Source organism: Bemisia tabaci, chromosome 10 (assembly GCF_918797505.1).
Source record: "Bemisia tabaci chromosome 10, PGI_BMITA_v3".
Lineage (NCBI taxonomy): Eukaryota > Metazoa > Arthropoda > Insecta > Hemiptera > Aleyrodidae > Bemisia > Bemisia tabaci.
The window spans coordinates 3,226,907-3,249,328 of record NC_092802.1 but is presented as its reverse complement, the minus strand read 5'-3'; the positions used below and the strand labels follow the sequence as shown (position 1 = coordinate 3,249,328).

General features: G+C 41.6%; 1 protein-coding gene and 7 non-coding genes across 11 annotated transcripts in view; all 8 read right to left on the bottom strand.

Annotated features, from left to right (window-relative positions):
- Ufd4 (ubiquitin fusion-degradation 4-like) overlaps window positions 1-22,422 on the bottom strand; it is a 175,295-nt gene that overhangs the window by 120,936 nt on the left and 31,937 nt on the right. For all 4 annotated transcript variants that reach the window (XM_072305444.1, XM_019052976.2, XM_072305446.1 and 1 more), the window contains exon 2: window positions 17,057-17,115. The gene's annotated coding sequence lies outside the window, so the exon portion shown is untranslated. The remainder of the gene's footprint in view (window positions 1-17,056; window positions 17,116-22,422) is intronic.
- On the bottom strand, window positions 14,132-14,210 carry LOC140225735 (small nucleolar RNA SNORD53/SNORD92). The gene has a single exon (XR_011900718.1). It is a non-coding gene; the product is annotated as a small nucleolar RNA SNORD53/SNORD92 (small nucleolar RNA).
- LOC140225733 (small nucleolar RNA SNORD53/SNORD92) lies at window positions 14,440-14,524 on the bottom strand. The gene has a single exon (XR_011900716.1). It is a non-coding gene; the product is annotated as a small nucleolar RNA SNORD53/SNORD92 (small nucleolar RNA).
- On the bottom strand, window positions 14,602-14,681 carry LOC140225736 (small nucleolar RNA SNORD53/SNORD92). The gene has a single exon (XR_011900719.1). It is a non-coding gene; the product is annotated as a small nucleolar RNA SNORD53/SNORD92 (small nucleolar RNA).
- On the bottom strand, window positions 14,925-15,005 carry LOC140225732 (small nucleolar RNA SNORD53/SNORD92). Its single transcript, XR_011900715.1, has one exon. It is a non-coding gene; the product is annotated as a small nucleolar RNA SNORD53/SNORD92 (small nucleolar RNA).
- LOC140225737 (small nucleolar RNA SNORD53/SNORD92) lies at window positions 15,247-15,327 on the bottom strand. Its single transcript, XR_011900720.1, has one exon. It is a non-coding gene; the product is annotated as a small nucleolar RNA SNORD53/SNORD92 (small nucleolar RNA).
- On the bottom strand, window positions 15,407-15,486 carry LOC140225734 (small nucleolar RNA SNORD53/SNORD92). The gene has a single exon (XR_011900717.1). It is a non-coding gene; the product is annotated as a small nucleolar RNA SNORD53/SNORD92 (small nucleolar RNA).
- On the bottom strand, window positions 15,565-15,645 carry LOC140225738 (small nucleolar RNA SNORD53/SNORD92). Its single transcript, XR_011900721.1, has one exon. It is a non-coding gene; the product is annotated as a small nucleolar RNA SNORD53/SNORD92 (small nucleolar RNA).

The following is a 22,422-nucleotide window of genomic DNA, read 5'->3' as shown; positions in this document are numbered from 1 at the left end:
CGGTAGCCCTCCCCCTTTCGGGAGGGAGGGGGCGGCGGAATGGAACTGCGGGGTTTATCGGGGACGACCCGACGGTGCTCAACAACGGTGACAGGATTAACGTGCGGTGTTACCCAACTCGTGCGATAGGTCGAAAAGGATGCGATAGTCACGTGGGTTCGAGGGTGGCGGCGAGGCGTGAATGATCGATTTTCGATACTTCCTCATTTGAAGCTATCCCGAGGAATCGATTATCGAGGTGTTCGTTGCGAACACCCTATGTATTCAGCCTTTCCCATAGCTTTATATGACAGATCGATCGATAAATCGCAAATAACGCCAGCCACTGGTTCCGATTGTTACACCGCTGTCGTGCTGAAGAGAGAGACACTGGAAAAAAAAAAAAAAAAACCACATTGGATCTAGAGTCCATACTCTTGAAAACATTGACAAGAAAAAATACTCTTGATTCAATCGGATTTTTGCTTGAATCAAGACGAAATCCGCTTAAATTAAGAGGCTTGGTTCTTGATTTGAGCTAGATTCTGATTAAAATAAAGAGTACTTTTCTTTTCGATGTTCTTAAGAGTCTGGACTTCAGATCCAATGTGTTGTTTTTTTCCAGTGGAGGATTCAAATGTATTGCCGTTCACTATGAAAACGCCGTAATTAAGTGATTAATAAAAAAATTCACTTGTTTTTTGAGAAAATGCTGTTTTGCATGAAAATCCGAAAATGGCTAGAGCTTAAAAGTTGCCGGTGAGCGCTGATGGTGGGAAAAAATCCCAGACAGAATTCCTACTTCTTTATCGTTAACAGGGGAGGTTGTACTCTCAAGGGCTGATTTTTCCGATCTGTCAAAATTTTTTTCCGAATGAAATCTCTCGCGGCGTCAGAACTTCCAAAAACCGAAGCTATGAAAAATTTAAATTGTGAACAACAGTAACTACAAGGAATTAGAATATAAGTTTCTTACAAGAAGAGTCCTTATTTCGAAAATTGGTAGATTAACACTGATTTCGTTCATGCATACCTGCAACAAAAAAAAACACACAGAAGTAAGTAAATTTCAGGAGAAATTATCAAGTTCTTGGTGAAATTATCACAGCAGTATAGCCGACAAGACTCGGCTGATTAGGCCGCTCCGGGCTTTCGTGTTTCCTCGCTGCATTAATACTGCCGTGCTAAGGAAAAACGCCATATGAGCATCCAGACATTGCCGTAAATCCCCTTAGAAAAAACCGAACTTGCTTGGAAAATTATGAATATTTTTCTTCGAATCTTTCGGACAATTTTGACCGCAATTTAATCTGAAATATCCGAACATTTCAAGGAAAAATACACACTGGGGGGAAAAAAAACACACACATTGGATCTAGAGTCCATACTCTTATAAACGTCGACAAGAAAAAATACTCTTGATTCAATCAGATTTGAGCTTAAATCAAGAACCAAGCCTCTTAATTTGAGCGGATTTACTTTTGATTTAAGCTTAAATCTGATTGAATCAAGAGTATTTTTTCTTGTCAATGTTTTTTCAAGAATCTGGACTCTAGATCCAATGTGCTTTTTTTCCAGTGTAGAAATTCGTCGTTTGCACAGATTTTATTATTTCTTGCTAATCTTTAAGATGAATCGATCGGTTCATTCACGGGTTTGTCGATTGACTCACGGCTTTTACGATCGATTCACGAAAAAATACTCTTGATTCAATCAGATTTGAGCTTAAAGGAAGAACCAAGCCTCTTAATTTGAGCGGATTTACTTTTGATCTAAGCTTGAATCTGATTGAATCAAGAGTTCTTTTTTTGTCAATGTTTTCAACAGTCTGGACTCAAGATCCAATGTGTTTTGTTGTTTTTTTTTCCAGTGCGCATGAATTTCCTCCAAAACACGGGTTTGATCTGGGGAAATTTGACAACTCTCGGATGTTCATACGGCGTTCTTCTTCAGCACGGCATAGAATAAGCGAGGCCGGAGTGGCCGACACACCGTTCAAATATTGTCTCTTGGCCCGCTTCGCGTGGGGCGCGAGGGGTGTATAATCAGGACCTTTGAAATATTAACGCCTCGACGAGGGCCGACGGGCCGAGCTGGACGTGGAAAAACAGAGAAACGGAACCGATAGCGACTAGTTTGATCCGCCTCGACACGCGACACGAACGCCGACTTCCGTGATCGCACCGGAAAAGTTGCCGGAAAAGTCACGCTGGAGTCGGCCGGAAAAAGAGTGGACGATCATGCATGGCTTCTTCGTAGTGGGGATCGTATCGGAAGAGCGTGACTCAAAGGTTCAAATCGAAAAAATGCGTATTCCGACCGACAAAGGTGTCCGACATTGGATACGTCGCAGGCAAATAGTGAAATCAGGCATTTTCAGGGTTGCCATTGAATTTGGAAAATGAAATTCCCTGACATTTCCCTGCACTGGAAAAAAAACCACATTGGATCTAGAGTCCAGACTCTTAAAAACATCGGCAAGAAAAAATACTCTTGATTCAATCGGATTTAAGCTTGAATCAAGAACCAAGCATCTTAATTTGAGCGCATTTTCTTTTGGTTTAAGCTTAAATCTGATTGAATCAAGAGTCCTTTTTCTTGTCAATGCTTTCATGAGTCTGGACTCTAGATCTAATGTGTTTTCTTCCCAGTGTGATTCATTTTGGTTAACTTCCCCAAACAATTGAAGATATGCCAGATATTTAAATAAAACATGATTTGAGCATGCCAATATTAACCTTTACCGTTTCTTCTATTTTCTCTGCCTTTCTTTCTTAGAAACCACATTATTTGTTCTACTGATGGCTCATTTAGTTATGCAACTATGGACGCAAAGTCCACCGATTGTTTTCCCATGGACTTTTTCAGTTGCTACGTCATTCAATATACCGCCATTAAATTGTGCCGCCCTTAAAAACCGCGGCAAAGTATCAATATCAAAGCAGTCCATTTGTTCTGGGCGGAACCATCAAATGCATCGAATATCGAAGGACGTATACAATCACAAAATCAGTCCATTCATTGAAAGCGGAGGAGCCCATAGCTTAATCTTATTCGCGTTTCATGCAATTTCAGACGTCATATTATAGTTCACATTTTTCCTGTTGGGTTCATTTGCGTCGTCTCGATACTCATTTAAATCATTGCATTTCGTTTGTTCCTTATCTAAAAGTAAACCGAAACCGTACTTATTAAAACGAAGAAAACACAATTGTGGTTCTGACAAAATGTAATCCTGGAAGCTGAGGCGCCGCACGATGGAACGAGCTTATAGAAGAGGTCGGACACACATTTTTTGTGAAGTTTCAAATTTCGATGTTCATTTCGTCACAAATTCAATGGACCACTAGACAGGGTGCGAATTTTAGCATTCTGATACATGTTTCTTAACCAAAATTTTACGTAAAACACGACGCGCACAACGAAAATTACCGAAATCAACTCCTTACGAAGATATTTAATGATTCTTGATGCGTGAATTCAAACCGCCCGCTCATGAAAACTCAATGCTCTGTGTGGTTCACATCGCGCGCTAAGCGTTATCATGACAGTCTCTGCGATATAAAAATCTGGCAACCTCAGTCTTGACGCTTTGGCTCAGCTATAGCAAATTTCTTATAGTTTGAACAGCACATGGTGGGAAATGAACATTGTTCGATTGAGAAGCTTGCTGAAACCGTTGTAGTGCGCGATTTGACTCACGTAGAGCTTTGAGTTTCTTGTGAGCGGGTAGTTCAAATTCCTCGTAACCAATTTGAAATAAAAACGTTAATGTCTTCGTTTGGAGTTTGTTTCATTAGTTTTCGTTGCGCGAATCATGTTCTACGTGAAATTCTGGCTAAGAAACATGTACCAGAATGCTTGAATTCGTGGCATGTCTAGTGGTTCATTTCAATAGGTGATCCTTAAGGGAGATTTCACGAAAAAAACCAATGAAACTACTTTTGAACTTATCAGTCTAATATTTTCTAAAATATAAGCTTTCAAAGTTTCCAGTTTTGGTCTGACTCCTCCTATTGACTCGACCCACTGTGCGTCGATTCCCGTTACCGTGGCTGCAGATCCGATTAATAAAAAATATTTTTTTCCGAATTAATTTCATATTCGAGTTCTGAGAAATGATGCGGCAGAGCAGGGAGGTTAATAATGCGGGAGAGAATTCGATTCTGAGCAGAGACGAGGCGCGAGTGATCGATTATCGAGTTTCCCCATTTGAAGCTCTGCTAAAGAATCGATTATTAAGGTTTACCCTGTTTATCGATCCTTTTCCATAGGCTTAAATGGTACATCAATCGACATATCGCAAAACACGACACGCTCAGGAAACTAAACCCAGCGGGGTTGGTGAGGATAGGCTCCCAAATCGCAGTAACTGCATTCTCGATCTTCGTCAATTTTTCCAGGAATCTTTTTTCAAGAACCTTCTTCCATTGCAACCACCGTTCAATCGGTAGGATCCTTCCATTTTCTCTTTGTCTACAGCTTTATCTATCGATACAAATTATCAGCCCGCAGTAACTTGGGAAAATATCGAAGAGATACCTGGTCTATTCGGTTCCAGCGATATCCATGCACTCTGACTAATTGAGTGGTTACATGCGTGGCAGTGAGCGCAGTGAAAGCCAGTGCGCCTTCATTTTATCGAATATGCAACACGGACATCCATCAAGTACGAATAGTCGTATGCCGGCGCCGTGTGAGAGTCGCGTCGATGTTGGATGAAAGTCAGTGCGCCTTCATTTAATCGAATATGTAACACGGACATCCATCGAGTAGGAATAGTTGTATCCCGACGCCGTGTAAGAGTCCCGATGGTGTCCGCCGTAAACCGAGGTTTGCGACAACTGCATCAGTTGTTTTCAAAAGGGAACCAGTTGATTTTTGCATGAGTCTTGGCTTGCATAAAAGGAAATGCTAACTAAGACTCATCAAAAAAAGGGCCTGTTCCCTTCAGAAAACAACTGATTCAACTATTGTGCAGGTCAAATTAGTTGCTTAGGAATTGAGTCACGTTCCTTCGTCATACGTGTACATGTACATGTACATGTTCCTTCGTACATGTGGCCATACGGTTTAGTGTGCTAATGCTCTACAGAAGAACGCCGTATGAGCCTCCAGACGTTGCCATATTTACTTTTATAAAAACCGAATTTACTGGGAGAATCGACGGGGGGTGTCTAGTCTTTTTCATTTTGGGAAAACCTGATGGAATCCTGATTTTTCCTGATTTTAGACTGCTAAATCCTGGTTTCATAACTTTTCCGAATCCTGATCAAATCCTGATTTTTTGCGGGGAAAAATCAAAATTTCTGCATACGCATATGCGAAAGCATAAAAAAATCCGATCTGACAGCCGATCTCAAATCCTGATTCTACGACCGATTTTTCCTCAAATCCTGATGAAATCGGGATTAAATCCTGATTGACCTCAAATCCTGATAGAATCGGGGAAATCCTGATGCTAGACACCCTGTAAGCTTACATCGTTGCCGATACCGGAAAAATCCACAATAATACAGCCGACGAGGCGACGTGGATCTCGAACAATGCGAATCGGGACGTGCCCAACCCGACGTCCGACGTCCAACGTTCGGCGACGCGACGTCGACGGGTATTTTCTCCAAGCACTTTTATCACATATTCTTTTGGGCGCTTCTGGGTACCAGATGCGCCCTTTCCAACCGTTCGACTCCCCCGATGTAACATGTACTATACTACATGCCCTTTTGCCTTATGGGTAATGACGCCATTCTGGTACACCCGGGAAAATTGGATTTTTTTCTGCATCTGGTATTCGTAAAAGTTTTCGTGAAATGTTTTGCTTTTAAGCATAACAATCTCGCACGGACGTATTACCTGGTTAAAGTATTTTAGGGCCTCCTTATGCTTTAAATACTTATATCCGAGGCAGTACTTTCAGATCGATTTGAAAATATTACGAACAGTCACGTGATCTCTTCATTTTAGTGACGTATTACTGTGCTACTTTGTGATTGGTTCATTTTCTTGGCGCAGCATCGACACGTCAGCTGTTTGCGGCATTGAGCGGAAGGTTTAAGGTTATGTCATGGACCAAGAGAATGAATAAGGACCCCCAACTTCAGTAGGTAGCGGAGACATTAGCGCTGCCTGGCCATGCCCTACCTCGCGGCGTCGCGACGCCGTTGTCCGCTAGATCGCGTTGACGCACCACCTTTAGAGGTTCCGCCGCTCTTTCCCGTCGTCTGATTTACAGTGCATCCTTTAGGTTTCCATTCACCACCAGCTCAAATTCATCTCAAAGTGCTTGTGGAAAGTTTCAGATCTTCGCGGTCGATCTGATGTTTTGAAGGGTTTAGCGGTTAAAGAATCCCACTTAAAATTCCATCTTCGTCAGTCTTCGGGTGCATAAGTTGGTAGTAATATGCTTTGCCAAAGAAGCGCCCTCCAACGCTTGGGCGTTGGAACTGCTTGTTTCTTTTCTGTGCCTCTGCTCGCTATTCATTTCGGCCTCGACCGCGAAGGTGATGGCGATTCGCACTCTCGTCTCGCTGCTCCGTCCGCGCGGTGAAAGTGTCGGCCACCGTTGACGTCATGACGTCGCGTCGCCGCGTCCACCGCACCCAGCGCACAGTGGTTCCGCCACGGAAAACGGGGAAACCGCTTCAACCTCGTCCGCCGGGCTGATTATTGAAAGTGATAGACAAGGCTATAGACGAGGAAGACGTAAGGAGTATGCAGCGATCTCATTGGTTGAAACGGGTGGTTCTTACAGGCTGAGGAGGGAGATGATTGAAAGCGACAGACAGAGAAGACATAGAGAGTGTTCGGACTGATTAATGATGAAAGTGATAGACAAAGAAGACATAGGGAGTATCCGGGCTGATCATTGAAAGTGATGGACAAAGAAGACATAGGGAGTAGCCGGGCTGATTACTGAAAGTGATAGACAAAGAAGAAATAGGAAGTATCCGGGCTGATTGTTGAAAGTGATGGACAAAGAAGACATAGGGAGTATCCGGGCTGATTATTGAAAGTGATAGACAAAGAAGACATAGGGAGTATCCGGGCTGATTACTGAAAGTGATAGATAAAGAAGACATAGGGAGTACCCGAGCTGATTATTGAAAGTGTTAGACAAAGAAGACATAGGGAGTATCCGAGCTGATTAATGAAATCCTGCGCTTTAGTCCCGTCCCCCCTCCGTCACTACCAACCAGTCCCAGGCAACCATTATTCGAGACCATCAAACTCGGGTCGCTTGGCCGGGAATCGAACCCGGGACCTCCCTATCATAGAGCTAGCGCTACAACCATCACCGTATCACCAGGAGACCGGCAACGGGTGAACGATGTTTTGAAAACAACAGATTCATTTAAACCCATGTAAAGCATCCACATGCAATCGCACAACCTGGCAACTATGTAAACACTCGAACCATCAACTCGACGACTATGGCGGCGACGACGCTTGGTCGCATCGAGTCCGCAGGGCGTCGCGACGCGTACGAATTCTTTTCACTTTTTTTTTTTCGGTAGGTTAACAACGGCTCCGGCGCGCCTAGAACGTCTCGCCTCTGACGTAAAAGCGTATCTCGAATTCCACGCGAGTCCTCTTCTACGTATAGCCCTATGCAATACATCGATTGATCTGCCATTTAGACCTACGGAAAAGGATCGATAGACAGGGTAGACCTCGATAATCGATTCTTTACCATAGCTTCAAATGGAGAAATATCGATGGTCGATCATTCACGCAGTGGCATGACGTGCTTGCTACATCGATTAATCTGTCATTTAAACCTATGGAAAAGGATTGATAAACAGGGTGTTTGCAACGAGCACATTAATAATCGATATTTTACTATAGCTTCAATGGGGACATATCGATAATCGATCATTCACGCCTAGCCACTGAATGGGAGCGGTGCATGGCCGAGACGAGACGTAGTGTCCGAGGCGACAGCTAATCATGACGGGACAACAATCCGCAGTAACTCCGATCTACAGGGTGTCCACAAATTGAACGCAAAAATTTCCAAGATTGATTTCGGGCATCAAAATGAGACTATTCTGCTCTGTGACGTTTTCTGAGGAAACCAAGGGTGTCCACTACAACAGGCTGGCCAAAAATCAGTACTTTTTCAGTACATTCCCAAGAAATTCAGTGCCTCCTCAATAGAAAAATTCAGTACTTTTTCAGTACCTCCAATCGACAAAATTCGAAAAATTTAAAAAAATTGAATTTCTCGCTCAAGTTGCGACAAAAATGACAAAAAAATGAGAAAAATTCCGGACCTTCAGCGGAATTTCCGCACTTTATCGGTACTTCCGGACCGCCCTTAAAAAATCAGTACTATTTCCGGACTTTCCTGAAATTCCGGACTATTAGACAGCCTGAAACCTTACCTTCACAGCTGAGGCCTTTCATAGTTTGGGTCAAAAAAAACCTTCTCATCGATTCGTCGTTTTACTCGTTGTCTGCGACGCTTAAAAATTCATCATTTCCGGAAACTCGATAATTTCCTGAGCTTCGGGTCATTTTTCTTCAAATCCTGAGAGTTCCAGGATTTCCCTGGCCCGTTTTACCCCTGACAGCGGCCATCCTGGGATTGCATACATTTCAAGTGTAAGGGACAGGTGCAAATGTCAAAGTGTGTATTCACATGCTTGAATTTATTGGTTAGCAACAGAACCTACGTTGGGGCAGATCCTCGCACCAAGGTTTCACAACACACAAAAAACGCACAGGTAAGCGAACGTGACTAAGTGACGTAAGAAAGAGAGAGAGAGAAAAAAAATGATATAATATTTTTTCCACGACGCTAAATGCATGTAGATTGCGAGAGCGAGCTGGCTCACGAAAAAAACTGGACCCGGGCAAAGTTCCCTCCAATTCGTCAGCAGTTGCCACAACAAAAGCTTCACCTGTAAGTTGGGCGATCCTCTATTCTTTAAAAGTTCGTGACGAGAACTTGTTAGAGTTCAGAGCGGGCTTCCAAACTTTTTAGTACACTTAGTATTGGTAAAGTAAAGTGAGATGACTGAAAAAAAAACACATGGATCTAGAGCCCAGACTCTTGAAAACATTGACAAGAAAATGGACTCTTGATTCAATCAGATTTAAGCTTAAATCAAAAGGAAATCCGTTCAGATTAAGAGACTTGGTTCTTGATTTGAGCTTAAATCTGATTAAATCAAGAGTATTTTATTTTTGTGGATGTTTTTAAGAGTCTGGACTCTAGATCCAACGTTTTTCTTTCCAGTGCGGAGTTATGAGCGTTTGAAGTTTCCAAGCTTCGTCCGACCTCTCCTATCGACTCGATCCACCGTGCGGCGCGCTTTCGTAACGCGGAGTAGGCGGCGCGCTAAACTTAATTTCCGAACCGGGTCCCGCAACCGTCCGGGCGTCCGGCGCCCGTCGCCGGGGAAAACAGGCCCCGGGGAAAAGTGAAAAGGGACCCGCTCGGCGGCGAGGCGCGAACGGTCGATTTTCGATACTCCTCCGTCGTCGGGGCTACGGTAAAGAATCGATTATCAAGGTGTTGGTTGCGAACGCCCTATTCATCGATCCTTTCCAATGGGTTCAAATGGTAGATCACTCGATATATCGCCACTGGACCCGCTGCCCAGCCCGGTGATAAGCGAAAGAGGTGATACTAATAATCGACCGGGTGCGAGACCACTTCCAATTACCATTCGCCGCTCCGGCCGGTGTCTTGCTCTGCCGTGCTAAGGAAGAACAACGTATGAGCCTTCAGGCGTTGCCAAATTTCATTCGATAAAACTTGAATTCCCTGGTAAACTTATGAATATTTTTCTTCCGATTTTTCAGAAAATATTCTTTGTATTTTAATCTGAAGTCCCTGAAAATTTCAAGGAAAATATTCATAATTTTCCTCATAAATAAACATTTTTTTAGAGGAAATTGGACAACTCTCGAATGTTCATAATACAGCGCGTTCTTCTTCAGCAAGGCAGTGCTCTGCCGTGCTTAGGAACAACGTCGTATGAACATTTGAGAGTTGCTAAATTCTCTTTGATAAAATGTTCATTTATGAGGAAAATTATGAATATTTTTCCTTGAAATTTTCAGGGACTTAAGATTAAAATACAAATAATATTTTCGGAAAACCGGAAGAAAAAATATTCATAAATTTACCAGGGAATTCATGTTTTATCGAAAAAATTTGGCAACGCCTGAAGGTTCATACGGTGTTTTTCCTTAGCACGGCAGTGTTGTCTTCTTGCCTGTTCTTGCACCCGTAATCGCCGTCTTGCACTCGTAGTAAGCACCGCAGAGTGATTACGGCGAGCTAGGCGCTTGAAATCCCCACGCAAATCATGCCATTCGACCGATAACGAGTCGTCCGGTGCAGTCGAGTTAAAGGCTTCGTCTATAGAAAGAGAAATTAAAAGGTGTAATAACTAACTGCTCATAACATGGCTGGTCTAATAAAGGCCCAGATACACATGCGAGTTACGAGCGCTTGTTGAAAGTGAAACGCCAATAGGCGAGGAGGACTTCGATCGACGTCGAGTGATCGAAATGCTGGTTTCCTATTGGCGTTTTACTTTCAACGAGTACTTGTAATTTACATGTGTATCTGCCCCTATAGAACTGAGTTCATAGTAGTTCCGCAAACGGCTTCTTTCCTTGAGGCTCCTTTTTTTGAAAATTTCGAGGACTGTTGTCTGGTAAGCTTGCGCTTACTTTAAGTTGAACGGTTTACACTATTCTTTCTCCAGCAACAGTGGTTGTTGAAAAAAGCTAAGAACGTAACTGATCAAAATTTGTCCATAATTTTTATGCTTTTGCATGAGATGGGACGAAAAATCAGTGCAGATTTCAGTTCGACGATCCAAGATTTGTGAAAAATCAGTGCAGATTTCAGTTCGACAGTCCCCAGTTTGTGAAATCCCAAGATTCTCCTGATAAAAATGCTAGCGAGGGGAAATTCGACAACACTGTGATGTAGTTACGTTACTTCACGGGGGGGGGGGGGGGGGGGGGGGGGGACGACGACGCACAGTGGACCAAGTCTTTGGAGGAAGTCGGTAATGAAATTTTAGAAACCAAAAAAACTAGTTTTAAAACATTAGCATTTCATATTTATGAAGATACACGCTTTTTTTTTTACAGTTTTTAAAACATGTCCAACCTCTATTGTGCGACGGGCTTGTTTTGACACCGGATTCGCCGAAAATCGAAAATCGAAAATCGAAGACGGAGCATTTGCGGTGTCGCGGAAATCGGCGCGTTGTCTGCGACGTGTGACCTCGCCGGGAACAAAACACTGACACACTCGGAGCTCGGAGGACTCGGCGCCCAAAACAAAAACGCCCGAAAAATAAACCGGGCGCATGCTCCGAACCCCCCCCCCCCCTCCCCCGCGTGCAACGGGCACGAAAAAAGAGAGAGAAAAAACACACACAGGCCCCCCTGCCCCCCTTCAAGGCTCACTGATTTTCGCGGACAAAAGGGGCCAATTTGTGGCTCTAATTACTCCGCGCTCGGCGCAGTTGCCGGGATATTCGTTTATATCCGTGCCAGATATTTTTTTTTTTTTTTTTTTTTAAGTCTTTTTTTTTTTTAAGTCTTTATTGACATAAAATGCAATACATATTGTCTTCACTACCATATACAATCAAATTACAGGTATCTATCGACTTGAATTTAACTTTGATTAAGTAACATAAAGATAAGGAGAACGTATGATAGGAGTGCGTTCGTTTTTCCGAGAGGTTACGACGGCTTTTCGGCATCGGCAGGCTGATAATTGAAATCCATAGACAAAGCGATGGACAAAGAAGACGAAGAAAAGATCCTATTGGTGGAAACGGACGGTTGCAACGGACAAAACTGACCCGCACGATTTGATTGTCACAAACCTCGGCTAACGGCCGAAATTGACGCGACTCTGACACGGCGCCGGGATGCAACTATTCGTACTTGATGGATGTCCGTGTTGCATATTCGATAAAGAAGGCGCACTGACTTTCATCCAACATCGACGCGACTCTCACAAGGCGCCAGGATACAACTATTCGTACTCGATGGATGTCCGTGTTGCATATTCGATGGAATCAAGGCGCACTGATTTTCACTACGCTCACTGCAACTCAACTTAGGAACCTTCCAGAGTTTCTGAGAGATTTTCATTCAGTGTGAGCAGAAATCACGGAAATGTTCTAAAGACTTCAGAAAAACATTTCGAGACTTTGAAAGATGTCAGAACACATTATGAACACTTTAAAAAATGACTTTAAAATGAAAATTTTCTCTTCCAACACCTTCATTTTTAAATGTAAGTAGATGTTAGGAAACAATATATCGTTTAGAGACGATGTTGGGTGAAAGAAAAACCAATTTTTCAAATTGTGTAAACCGAAATCCATGAAAAACTTGGAAAAATAAAAGAATTTTGAAGTGCAACTGGGCAATGCCCTAAAATTCAAGGATTCTGCCCAAGTCAGAGCAGTTTAATCAGATCATCCTGACACTTTCCGTCCTTTCTATAAAGAAGGATATTATATAGAGCTTTGTTCAGAAAAAAAGCAGCCAAGGAATTGTTTTCAGAATGACTCAAACGGTAATTCCTAGGTATCATCATGACAAAGCCATCAAATATCCTTCAAACTTCATTATCTTCGGTTCTATTTTAATTTTTAATATCCCTAAAATGATATTGGGAATGTTTTACTCAGTTAGCTATAGATAGTATTCGATACACCAAACAGGTGAGATTGTATCGATATCGATTGGTTCAACATGTGAACATAGAAGCTTTGTTTGTTCAGATAAAAAGCAGCCAAGGAATTGTTTTCAGAATGGCTCAAACGGTAATTCCTAGGTATCATCATGACAAAGCCATCAAATGGACATTTTTATTCTAAAAGGAATGATGTGCATAGGGTTTGCGTCTGACACAGTTCCTTTTGACTTAAATACGTTCTACTATCCTTCGAACTTCAGTATCTTCGGTTTTATTTTAATTTTTAAAAAGCCCAAAATGATATTAGTAGAGTTCTACCTAGATAGTTATTACTTTATTTACTTGATTCACTTTGTATTATGTTTCGCCCACAAAGACGGAGAAAAGCCTTGGACACCGATTGCCATTTCGGTCGGGCGCTTGATGAAACATTAGGTTCGAGAGCTTCGTTCAGAAAAAAAGCAGCCAAGGAATCGTTTTCATGATGATTCAAACGGTAATTCCTAGGTATCATCACTAAAAGCTCAACACTGCCGTGCTAAGGAAAAACGTCCCGTGAACATTCGAGAGTTGCCAAATCTCTCTTGTTAAAACTTGTATTATTGGCAACATTCGTGCATATTTTTCCTTAAAATTTGGAAATATTTCACATTAAATTGCGTACTGAATTGCCTGAAAATGTTGGGAAATAATTTGCATGATTTTCCCAATAAATTCGGTTTTTATCGGGGGAAACTTGGCAACGTCTGAAGGCTCATACGGCGTTCTTCCTTAGCACGGCTGAACACCATGGTCACCATGCCATCGAAATTATTGTCACGGAGGCGAACGGAGGTCTATCACTTTTGTCTATCAATACCAACAATCAGCCTGCAGTAAGCATTGGTTACCGGAACCGACGGAATTGCTACCGCGAAACTAACAGTGTACCTGGCTACGACTATAAAAATAGGTTGAACTTGGATTCATTCAAAGCATTGTAAGGGTAATGAATCTGTTTTCTCCAGGTAGAAATCTGAAAATTTGTCAACCATTCGACAGCGACGCTTTGCAACAAGAAAAACTTAATTGCCGGAAATACAGCTTCTCATTGAGCAATGGGGTATGGCCGGGGTGAGGGGGGGGGGGGGGTGTTGTCCTGTGTAGTTGCATCGGTAGCCGCCGCTCTTTGAGGCGCAGTCATCGGTTGGCTTGTTCGATGATGCGCGAAGCGAGTCTACGATGAAACTGCATTCTGTTGATGGCACCTCGGACCATCAGCCGGATGGAAATTGATTGACGAACATCTTAGGATACGAATAGCTCTTTCACCGAAACAGGAACTCTCGAAAGTCCGAGAAAACGGTGTTTTAAAAAAACTGGAGCAGCTTCAAAATATTTATCGATGAATTTACTGACGTAACTTTAAAAATCTTGATCCGGTTACTTGATAATGACATTTTGAAATAAATTGATGATTCGTTCAGACAGCCAAGGAGTATCATCAAAATTAATCTGAATTTAAAATGCGAAACCATACTTGGAATCATCATGACGAACGATGGAAAACAATAGGTAGAATGATTTTCCACCAGGAATAATGCTTTATAAGTATCTCTGTGATTTGTTCAGACAGCCAAGGAGTATCATCAAACCTTAAATGTACAGGATGATAAAATGCGAAACTATACTTGGAATCATCATGACAAACAATGTGAAAACTTCGTCAAGACAGAAGTTAGAATGATTTTTCACCAGGAATAACGCTTTAAAAGTATCTCTGTGATTTGTTCAGACAGCCAAGGAGTATCATCAACAATGAAATGTACAGGATGATGAAATGCGAAACCATACTTGGAATCATCATGACAAACGATTAGAAAACTTCATAAAGAAATAAACTTGAATGATTGTAAAAGGATATACTTCGTTTCACTTACTTCGAAGATTCGTTCAGACAGCCAAGGAGTCTCATCAAAATTAAATCTGAATTTAAAATGCGAAACCATACTTGGAATCATCACGACGAACAATGGAAAAATCTTCGTTAAGAAAAAAGTTAGAATGACTTTCCACCAGAAATAATACTTTAAAGTATCTCTGTGATTTGTTCAGACAGCCAAGGAGTTTCATCAAAACTTAAATGTACAGGATGATAAAATGCGAAACCATACTTGGAATCATCATGACGAACGATCAGAAAACTTCATGAATAAATAAACTTGAATACACTTTTAAAAGGGATGTACTTAGTTTGAAATGCTTCGAAGATTCGTTCAGACAGCCAAGGAGTATCATCAAAGATTAAATCTGAATTTAAAATGCGAAACCATCCTTGGAATCATCACGACGAACAATGAGAAAGCTTCGTTAAGAGATTAGTTAGAGTGATTTTCCACCAGGAATAATGCTTTGAAAGTATCTCTGTGATTTGTTCAGACAGCCAAGGAGTATCATCAAAACTTAAATGTACAGGATGATAAAATGCGAAACCATACTTGGAATCATCATGACAAACGATAAGAAAACTTTATAAAGAAATAAACTTGAATAATTTTAAAAGGGATATACTTCGTTTGAATTACTTCGAAGATTCGTTCAGACAGCCAAGGAGTATCATCAAAAATTAAATCTGAATTTAAAATGCGAAACCATACTTGGAATCATCACGACGAGCAATGGATAAGTCTTCGTTAAGAGAGAAGTTGGAATGGGTTTCCACCAGAAATAATGCCTTAAAAGCATCTCTGTGATTTGTTCAGACAGCCAAGGAGTCTCATCAAAAATAAATATGATGATGATATGCGAAACCATACTTGGAATCATCATGACAAACGATAAGAAAACTTCATAAAGAAATAATTTTAAATGATTTTAACAGGGATATACTTCGTTTTAAATACTTCGAAGATTCGTTCAGACAGCCAAGGAGTTTCATCAACAATTAAATCTGAATTTAAAATGCGAAACCATACTTGAAATCATCATGACAATCAATTACAAAACTTCACAAAGAAATAAACTTGAATCATTTTACAAGGGATATACCTATGGAAACCTATGGAAATTTATCGATTCTGGGAAGAGCCAGATGCTCCGACAAGAATCAATTTTTCAACATTGGTTTAAAGGGAGAAAATCCGATGTTGCCAAATTGGTGGATCCGCCTCTGTGGTGAACTCGAGTGCACGGGTGTGCCAAGTAAAGCGGTTGAAAAGCCGATACGGTTTTCCTTGGACTGCGGCCAGGAGCCACGATCGTTGATCCGCTCAAGGAAAATTCCGCTTGCCTCCCATTGGCGGATTCAGTAAATTGGAAACATCGTTTTTATCCATTTAAACCTATGGAAATGTGTTCATTCTTGGAGGGACCTGGTGCTACAACAAGAATCGATTATTATTTAACATAGGTTTAAATGGAGCCTCTCTCCTCATCACCGCCGATGCGAACAGCGCCTGCAAAACTGAGAGAATACTGCAAGCATCGCGCCCGTCTCCCCGAACCCAATTCTAGCCAGACTCATGGCTATTGACTCGCGAAAGTAATGACAGTAAGTGAAGTAATGACACGAGATTCCACAGTAGTAGAACCGTGGATTTTGATGACTGTAATGATGAGCACGGTGATGTTACCAAGTTCACCGTAATATTACTGTGAGTACAAAAATACTACCATGAGCATAGTTTTATGCTACTACACTGGAAAAAAAAAACACATTGGATCTAGAATCCTGACTCTTAAAAACATCGACAAGAAAAAAGTCTCTTGATTCAATCGGATTTTTGCTTAAATCAAGAACTAAGCCTCTTAATTTGAGCGGATTTCCTTTTGATTGAAGCAAAAATCTGATTGGATCAAGATTCTTTTTTCTTGTCAATGTTTTCAAGAGTCTGGACTTTAGATTCAATGTGTTTTTACTTTCTCGCTCCCCTAGGGTAGAGAGGAAGTATTGTCATCCTCCAAGAAAAAAAAAAAAAAAAAAAGAAGTTGAAATTTCATCATTTCTAGACGTTTTAAGGTCCCAGGAGTCAAAATAACCATACTTGAAAAAATGTGTGTCCGTCCGTCAGCTGTCCCCCAAATCTGTGTACAGCGATATCTCAGAATCTATCTGTTCGATTTCATTCAAAATTGGCACAGAACACCATTTCTATGGTCTCCTTATGCACGTCAAACGATTTTGGGGTACGCTAAAATTTGGGGGGGGGGGGGCTAGGGTCAAATTGGGTTAAAGGTCCATTTTTTTCCAGTGTATGCTCATCAATAATCTCACCAAAATCCACGGTTCTACCGACGTGGAATCTCGTGTGACATTACTACCGTGGTAACCGCGGAATAAGCGTGTTTTCTTTCTCCGTGTACACATCCATTGCTTCGAGGAAGGATATTATGACTTGGGCTTACCTGAGAGAGCCTTGATTTCCGGGAACCTTCAAACACGCCTCAGCTAGAGATAATTAGATCTGAAACACACGAAAACACGCTACATTAGTGCCACTTTGAAGATAAACCGAGAGCAAATAAACGAGATTAAAATCGTCCCTGGCGGAGGGTTAAGCCTGCGCGAGATTCTGAGGAGGAAGAAAAAAGAAAACAACTTTCGCTTTTTTCCTCGTCTGGAACAACAACTACCCTCGAATTAAAAGTTTTTCGCAGAAAGCTCGGAGCTTTTCCGTGACGGAAAGCTCACAATTTTCCCGCCGGGCATTTTACTCGAGGTCGAACGAAAAGCCACCGTGCGAATAAGATTGTGAACCACGTGTCAGAATTATCAAAGAACTTTTTCATAAGATTCAAACAGGGTTGCCATAATTTTTTCATCATCAAATACCCTGACTAATATTGCTATTCCGTAACTCCAAAATTTTCGGATTCCCCGATATCCTATTCAAACTTCCATATTTATTTTTCCCCCTTTAAATTACACCTACTTCTGCTAAACAGACCTCGCAAAATTCCCTCAATTTTCCCGATTGCCGCAAATTCCCTACTTTCTCTGATTTTCCCGGTTTTCCAGACCGCTGACAACCCTGTCGAAAGGATTTTCATGACGAACTTTTGGCGGAGAAGAAAAATACAAAAGGAAATATCCCATGCTTTTTATTCATAGTCTGCGAATGTACACTATAACGGTCGGGTTTCAACTGAGAACATAAAAATCGAAGATGCTGCAAGAAGTTTAATATTTCAGTGAAACCGTTTTTTCATTTAAATAATGGGGCGTTGTGAGGAATACAATCCATTCAAGCTCCTTCCAGAGGTGCGCTGGAAATTCTCGGTTTTTCTTTCTGAATTCTAAACATTAAAAAAATCCTAAGGACAAATTTTTTTATACTATATGTACTTTCATTTCATAATTATTCGATTGAGTGTCAAAAAGACCTGAGACAGAAAGGGGCGTTTTTCATAATAATTTAACTTTAAAAAAAAAAAAAAAAAAAATGTGCACGTTCCTGACTTAGCCAAATTAAAGGTCAAATTTGTCAAAGGTCAATGTTAGTTAACGTTTCGAAAGTAACGCACAATAGCGAACGCTGACTTCTGACGCGAAATTTCCAGACTTTCCATTTTCCCCAGCTTTTCCCGGACGGTTCGAGAACTCGTCACCCTGCAAGGTCAATCTGATCCGAACTTGGCGATAAATTGTACGCATTTAAATCAAACAGAACCATATCCATCACGTTATGAGCCCTGTCATGGATGCATTCTTACGGGTCTCAGGGCTCATGTCGGAATGGATATAGTTCCTTTTGATTTAAATGCGTTTAATTTTGACGCGACGCCGCTGCAATCACTATTTCAGTGTGGGCGGACTGTCCTCGCGACGAGTGACTAACGGCCCTTTGTTCCGCGCCACACCGCTCAGTGAAAAACGGCGAATGCGCCTCCCAACGTTGCCAAATTTCCTACCGAAAAGGCAAAATATACCTGAAAAACTTGTACATATCCCCCTTTTCTTCCACCCTACACTGGAAAAAAAAACACATTGGATCTAGAGTCCAGACTCTTGAAAAAATCGACAAGAAAAAATACTCTTGATTCAATCAGATTTAAGCTTAAATCAAGAACCAAGCCTCTTAAATTGAGCGGATTTCCTTTTGCTTTAAGCTTAAATCTGATTGAATCAAGAGTCCTTTTTCTTGTCAATGTTTTCAAGAGTCTGGGCTCTAGATCCTATGTGTTTTTTTTTCCAGTGTAAATATTCGAGATGGACCGCTACACAAGGTACGAACATCATCATTTGGATATGTGTTTCTGGTGCACAATTGAATCGGTCAGTTACAAAAGGACTCAAGCGCCAGATGTAAAAATGCGAAAAAAAACGCGGTAAAAACTGTATAAACCAACCCGTTTTAAATTGCAGGTCAATTAAAAATGTGATCAATCAATTTGTCATCGTTTTAATATTTCAGAGCTCTGAGATTTAGAAGGGAGCGATTAAAACGGTTATTACCATTTTTTCTTGAATTCTTATTTTTGGCGCTTGAGCCCTTTTCAGAGTGTCTAATTTTTGTTCATTTTGGGAAATCCTGACTTTTCCTGATTTTTGACCGCTAAATCCTGATTTCATTTATTTTTTCCAAATCCTGACTTTTTGCGTAGAAAAATTAACGGACGGATGGCGTATAATTAACGGAAAATAAGCGGACGGGCGACTTTTCTCAAATCCTGATGAAATCGGGATTAAATTCTGATAGACCTCAAATTCTGATAGGATCGGGAAAATCCTGCTGCTAGACACACTGCTTTTGTAACTGACCAATCCAATTACACTTTGAACACGATTGGCGCAACGAAAATTACTGATATCCACTCCCGAACAGGATGTAACAGTTTTTATTGAGCATTGCTAACGAAAAATTTGAATTTTCCGCTCACAACAAAAACCAGAAAGTACAATAATTGAATCTAATCGCGAACTGCAACGGATTCAGTGGGCGTCTCATGGGCAATGTCCCTTCCCCACCCTATATGTTGTCCGAAGTATGAAAAACAATTCAGAGTGTCTACTAAAATTTCATTTTGGATTTTCCTGATATTTTCCTGCGATTAAAAAAAATCCGTAAGTTTTCTTGAAATAATTTAATCAATAACGAATGGTGAATACCAACATCGCAATCGGAGGAACGCATGTTCCCAGTCTCTCCATTGCTTTCTGCGCTAAGTTCTCCGCAAACTGTACCAAAAGCAATACAAAATATGTGTTGGTTTGTATTTCACTTCTTTTATCAACCAAAAGTAACACAAGAACACACAAGCTTTTATCAGTGCATAATGGTCCACTTACTCCGGGGTTTCAGGAGATTTCAAGGCGGGAAAAATTTATTATAGATCGAATTTGGCAACATTAAGATGTTCATACGGCGTTTTTCCTCCGAGCACCGAGCAGAGTGTATCGACTACACATGCCAAATGGACGAACGACAGGTTACAAGTCGAGATTGGAAATTTGTCAAAACGGCACCACATCAGGAAGAGCACAGCCCCGCAATCGCAGCGTGAAAATAGAGCTGGATTTCAAGGTCAGGGATCCAAGGGGGTGGGGAGCATTATTGTGACGGGCCGTGGCGTGACGTTCTTTGCGATATTATATCGAATGATCTGCCGTATAAACCTACGGAAAAAGATCGATAAACAACATGTTCACAAAGAGCTCTTTGATAATCGATTATCTACCACAGTTTCATATGGGGGGGATATCGATGATCGATCGTTCACGCCTCACCACTGGTGACGGGAGGGAACAACGGCCGATGTCTTGCGAATCTGACATATGACAGACCAGGGTTGCCAGTTTTGATGAAAGAATTTCGTTTCGAAGTTTCCAGACTTCCTTTGTCCCCGCTGAAAAATTCATCGCTCGTTTTTCCAGGAGTGTGGCATAAAGCATGGATTGCGGAGAGCATTTCTAGTTCAAAGTTGCACGATCGATGCACACAGCATGCAATAAAGAAAAATTACGGCAGATTTTACCAGAAGTATGGTCAGTTCTATCATGAGTCTATTTGATTTTTTACTGTAGGGTAAAGGTATCGAGAATTTTGGTAGGTAGGGCCTGTTGCAAACTTTAGCTAGAGCAAAAAGGAAATATATTTTTTACAAAAAATGGCTCGAAAATCACGATGAGCGCATCGGAAAAGTCTGAAGTACACTCCTGACTTCAATATCTTTGTTGTAAAAAAAAGTGCGTTTTTAAGCTTTCCGCTTTAAAAACGATACTACGGCAGATGCGAATATTTTGTAAGAGGAGTCGTTCGATCCAACTTTGTCGGTCGATCCAACTGTCAGTCGATCGACAAAAGCCGCGAGTCGATCGACAAACCGGCGGATTGATCGACAAACCAGTGAATCGGTCGTAAAAGCCGTGAGTCAATCGACAAACCCGTGAATCATGGTCGATCGATTCACGTACCCGTATCGAATCTATACCCTCCGTCTTGTCTTGCACAGGCATAGATTCAAAAATCGGGCCGTAGCGGTGCGGCGCAGGGGTGGGGGGTAGGGGGTTGCAGCAATAATGCTTGGGCGCGTGAGCTCCGTCTCTCACGTGGAGTGACGGGGGAAGTTCCATGAGCACGTGAGTAAATCTCTCGATTAAAACGTGTTTCTGCTTTAGAGTAGCAAAACATGAGGGGAGGATGTATATCATGAACAATTTTTTGGAATTAGAATGGAAATGGAATTTAGAAGGTTCTGGGAATTTTTATTGAGTTTTCTTAAAACTTCTTAACTTCTAAAACTTTCTTCTCTCCCTTTTGGGCCATAAAAGCTCTATATTTTCGACATTTCTGGGCTATCTCCATGTACGCACCGCTCCATACTTCGACACGTCTGTACTCTCCCCATATACGCACCCCTCCATACTTCGACATTTCTGTACTCTCCCCATGTACACAGAGAAAAAAAAACTTCGTGCGTGGGACCCGCAGTTTAGGTCCTATGGATCTCTGAAGTTTTCGGATTGGGCATCTGAACACTTTAGGTCTAGCTGCCGAAGTTCAGGTCTGACATCTGATATCAGGTCTGAACAACTGACATCGGTGTCACATCTGAAGTACTTCAGATGTGAGAACCGAAGTTTTTCGGATGTGAAAACTGAAGTGCTTCAGATGTGAGAACTGAAGTTTCAGATGTGTGATCCGAACCTTAGCAGCTGGACCTAAAGTGTTCAGATGCTTAATCCGAAAACTTCAGAGATCCATATGACCTAAACTTCGGGTCCCACGCACGAGGTTTTTGTCTCCGTGTACGCACCGTTCCATACTTCGACATTTGTGTACTCTCCCCATAAACGCATCGCTCCATACTTCGACACTTCCGTACTCTCCCCATATACGCACCGCTCCATACTTGGACACTTCAGTGCTATCCCCATAGACGCACCCTAACTTAAGGGTGAATTCGAAGCACTGAGCAGTGGAACTTTCTGCACCGAATAAGAGCGACTCCTGCACTGGAAAAAAAAAAAAAAAAACACATTGGATCTAGAGCCCAGACTCTTGAAAACATTGACAAGAAAAAGTACTCTTGATTCAATCAGAATCTAGCTTAAATCAAGAACCAAGCCTCTTAATTTGAGCGGATTTCCTTTTGATTTAAGCTTAAATCTGATTGAATCAAGAGTATTTTTTCTTGTCAATGTTTTCAAGAGTCTGGACTCTAGATCCAATGTGTTTGTTTTCCAGTGTGTATCTGGAGTCTGCGGAGAGACAAGGTCGCGTCAAGGGGCGCTCATGCGTTTACGGGCGTCTGAAACGTGCGGGCGCGGG